This window comes from Lathyrus oleraceus, chromosome 3 (assembly GCF_024323335.1).
Source record: "Lathyrus oleraceus cultivar Zhongwan6 chromosome 3, CAAS_Psat_ZW6_1.0, whole genome shotgun sequence".
Lineage (NCBI taxonomy): Eukaryota > Viridiplantae > Streptophyta > Magnoliopsida > Fabales > Fabaceae > Lathyrus > Lathyrus oleraceus.
This window is the reverse complement of record NC_066581.1, coordinates 279513203-279517674: the sequence shown is the minus strand read 5'-3', so window position 1 is coordinate 279517674 and position 4472 is coordinate 279513203. Positions and strand designations below refer to the sequence as shown.

The window sequence follows — 4472 nt, the reverse complement described above, 5'->3', positions numbered from 1 at the left end:
TCGTAATCCACCAAAATGTATGATTGATCTTGACAATGCCTTGATTCATCCCTTGACCTTTGTCTGTTTGCCTTGTGTGTGATCCCTTATTTGTGATTGTTGTATTCATGCATTCATGCGCATCATGACATTCATCATGCGAAAAAATAACTTCAAGGAACTGAGGCTTTATTTGCAAATATTTTCAGACCATGGATTATGGATGAAGGAACACTAAGAAGTACAGTTTCACAATTATTGTCTCCTTATTTCCTAGATGTCTCGTTCTTCTCAATGTCCTTAGCTAACAAATTCTCTTCACAATTAATGTATAGTTGAGCATGAGTGAGTAACCCGCTCATGTTCAATGATCCCTCCAAACCCAATTTTCTCTGAAAATGGAATACAATCTCAATCCCTTTAAAAAATATTCTGAATTTTAGTTTGTCATTAGCCTCATACTTATATAGCTTCCTTGGAGAAACTATCAATGTACTCAAGTTACGTCTCCTCTTCATTTGTTGAATGGTGTCGAGAGAATGTTCAATAAGAGTTCCTTCGTATTTGGTGCACCAAAAGAAGCTTGGCATTGTTGGAGATCATATAACAATTGTGAAAACCAGAGCGTAAGGATGAGAAAGGCGAGGTTGCAGTATTCCGTAATGGAACAATAAAATTGTGAAAGGTTAATGACGACCGCAATGGCAAAGTTTTTGGTGCGGTAGTGACAGTCCTTCGATGATCAAGGGGTATTTACAAAAAGGTTACCACTCTAAAGCTCAAGTGTATATGTGAATGAGGTTAAACTTTTGCAAGTATGAGTAAATAAGTAGATGAGTGTTACACAGAGTCAGACTTATATATAATAGAATGCTACAATTCTGTTTGATTTATCTGACATGGTATGTAGGTAATCGTTGAATATAGATCAATGGTCTAGATGAAAAAAGGATGAAACTTCTATGTGTTGGCATGGATGCAGGTGTACATGTACATCTGTGATTGACACATCCTTACTAGATGAGGTCGGTCTTAGTGGGTCATTGTCCAATCGAAAACATATATTAATATTGTATTTTTTCCCAAATATTTGATGAAATATATTAATTAAAAAAACATATACTAAAATAAATAAAATATTAGTCTAGATATGTAATTTTGTCCATTATTCTCTATAATGATTATTTTTAAATTTTAGTTTTTGTATATATAATTTATTTTGTTTTAGAACATTCTTCTTTTATTTAAATATTTATAAAATTGATTTTTGTAATATTTAAAATGTTTTATTATAGTTTCTTTAATTTAATATTAATGACAAAGAAACTATAATGTCTTCTTAAATTTTCTGAAAACAATGCTGAGACTAAATATAACATAAATGCATATTTATTTGAGTGTAAACAATGCTGGAATTTTGAAAAATGAAGACACACATCCCCTTGTCTAAGGAATGGAACAGTTTTTGCATATATTATATCAACTTTCGTTGCAAAACATTATAATTGTAAAAGTGAAATTTTGGAACACGTAATAAATTGAAAAAGCGGGGATAGCTCAGTTGGGAGAGCGTCAGACTGAAGATCTGAAGGTCGCGTGTTCGATCCACGCTCACCGCATTTATTTTCTTTTGAAATACGCATTTTTAACAAAACAATGAAAAAATATGAAATAAATGGAGATGCGGGGTATCGATCCCCGTACCTCTCGCATGCTAAGCGAGCGCTCTACCATCTGAGCTACATCCCCGTATTGTTTCCTACTTTAGTCAAGTATATTATTATTAAGGTTTCTTACGGAAAAGGTTTTCTATATATAGACTATTAGTTTAACTATAACTTGGGCCTTGAATAAATCTCCAAAGCTCCTTTTTTATCCTGCATATTCACTCAAGTTAGATTCTTAAATTATATTCATTCAAGTTAAATCCTTAAACCTTCCTACTATTTATTTATGTCAAAAAATTATTTTTAAAAGTATATGAAGTATCTATCTTTCATTGCCAAAACACTATGTAAACCTCCAACGTTTTTCTTTAAAAAATTAAAACAAAAAAATTATAATTTAGTACAAAAACACCTTCAATTAAAATTATTATTTTTAGTGTATTTTGATAGATTTTCTTTTACATGCTTTATTAACTCATCTCTTATTACTAAAATATATTAATCTTCCTCGTTTATTTTTTTTATGACCATAATAATAAGATTAAATTGGAAAAAAAATTCATATCGTGCTCTTTAATATTAATCTAAATTGTTAAAATTTATTAAAAGTGGAAATGAGATCTTCTTATTATCTAAAATAAATAAAAAATCGACTTAAATTTAGATATAAAATATAAAAGAATTCGGTCAAATTTCTTTTTAAAAAATGGAAGCCTAAATTATAATTTAAAAGATAAAAAATGCAATCAAGCCTATTAATCAATTCCTTCGATGAAAGTATTTTTTAATGTATTTTTTTTAAATATTTGATCTTCATTTAAAAAACCAACTATTTGACCCGTCCATTTAAATATTTTCTAAATTTTAACCCTTCATTTAATCTAGATGTCATTTTAAATGACATGTATGTGTATTTGATGATGTCGCATGACTTAAACGGCATAATAGAGACTACATGTCATCAATTTTTATGTTATTTTATCTTATAAGTAATTCATTTATATTATTTTAATACTATAAAAAATTAATCAAAATTTGCTACATATGATCTTTATTAGGAAGAGACATATATCGACTTATCTGTTGGATGAAGTAACTAATACTAGGTCAAGTTGTTCTTAGATAAAATAATATTTCATGAGTTGTCTATAACTTATAAATTCAACAAAGTCACTACAAGAATCTTTGAAAAATTTAGGAGTTTTGACTATAAGAGTTGTGGCAAGCTTTGCAATTAAGAAACTTGTATCTTGTAATAAATTCAGGGTATATTTGTGTTGACATATGGAAATTCCAAGAAGTGACCTTGAAGCCTTGATCCCTAGAAAATATCCGACGTTCTTTTATCTTAAAGGCATCATCTAGTTTTTATTTTATTAATGTTAATTCATTGTCACTGAAGGTTCAGTGGCCAAGCGAATATCCAAGAAGTTTGGTAGATACCTGATTTGAATTTGGGGCATCACGTCTAGTGGTGGTCAGAGTGAGGGGGTATGACCGTCCTGTAACAGTTTCCCTCGAGACTTACTGGGGTCCTAGGAACCGAGAGGTCTTTAATAGCCTTGGTCGGTTGTATCGAAAACCTATTTGAGACTTGGAGATAATTGAAACGTTTGGGGTACTTTGCAAAATAAATGAGAACATTCAATGTTTCCTCGATTGTGATTCACTGTCTTCCAGAGTCATCAACATGTCACCTTAAATACGTGGGTTAGGAATCGATTACCCTACCTAGGGTACTCAAGTGTTTTTTATTTGAGGGGGTTGATAGGACAAGAAGCGTGTTATCCTCGGATTTTTAAATCTGGATCTTCGATATTCATATTGATTTCCTTTCAATAGTCAAGGCACTACTACTCAATTTATTTGGTGTCGTTGTTTCATTTTTGTCTCTGTTTTTTTTATGTTCCTTTGTATTTCCCCAACCTTTAAATCCCACCTAGCTTATTAGTTTTAATTGTGGCAGTCGTAGTAGAAGGTTATTCTGGGAAAGGAAATGATGTTTAATTCTTTAGAAATAGAGGCTTCTCCCAACTGGGAGATCTCACCGGTCTAGCCAAAAAAAGGATATTTCACAAGTTCGAAGGGTGTTATGTTCTTTTTTATGCCTGTATTTTTCATTGATAGATTTTCTTTTACATGCTTTATTAACTCATCTCTTATTACTAAAATATATTAATCTACCTCGTTTATTTTTTTATGACCATAATAATAAGATTAAATTTGAAAAAAAATTCATATCGTGCTCTTTAATATTAAACTAAATTGTTAAAATTTATTAAAGGTGGAAACGAGGTCTTCTTATTATCTAAAATAAAAAAATCGACATAAATTTAAATAAAAAATATAAAAGAATTCGGTCAAATTTCTTTTTAAAAAATGGAAGTCTAAATTATAATTTAAAAGATTAAAAAAATGCAATCAAGCCTATTAATCAATTCCTTCAATGAAAGTATTTTTGTAATGTATTTTTATCCTTTATTTTCAAACTTTTTTATCTTTGATCCTCATTTTAAAAACCAACTATTTTATCTATCAATTTCAATATTTTCTGAATTTTAACCCTCCATTCAGTCTGGATGTCATTTTAAATGACATGGATGTTTATTTAATGATGTCACGTGACTTAAACTACATAATAGAGACTACGTGTCTTCAATTTTTATTTTATCTTATAAATAATTCATTTATATTATTTTAATATTATAAAAAATAAATCAAAATTTGCAACATGCTTTAAAAATTAAAACTGAAAAATTATTATTTAGTACAAAAAACACCTTCAATTAAAATTATTACTTTTAGTGCGTTTTGATAGATTTTCTT

General features: G+C 29.3%; 2 non-coding genes across 2 annotated transcripts; one reads left to right on the top strand and one right to left on the bottom strand.

Annotated features, from left to right (window-relative positions):
* Positions 1–1525: 1525 nt before the first annotated feature.
* On the top strand, positions 1526–1598 carry TRNAF-GAA (transfer RNA phenylalanine (anticodon GAA)). Its single transcript has one exon. It is a non-coding gene; the product is annotated as a tRNA-Phe (tRNA).
* Positions 1599–1655: 57 nt separating this feature from the next.
* Positions 1656–1728, bottom strand: TRNAA-AGC (transfer RNA alanine (anticodon AGC)). Its single transcript has one exon. It is a non-coding gene; the product is annotated as a tRNA-Ala (tRNA).
* Positions 1729–4472: the final 2744 nt, after the last annotated feature.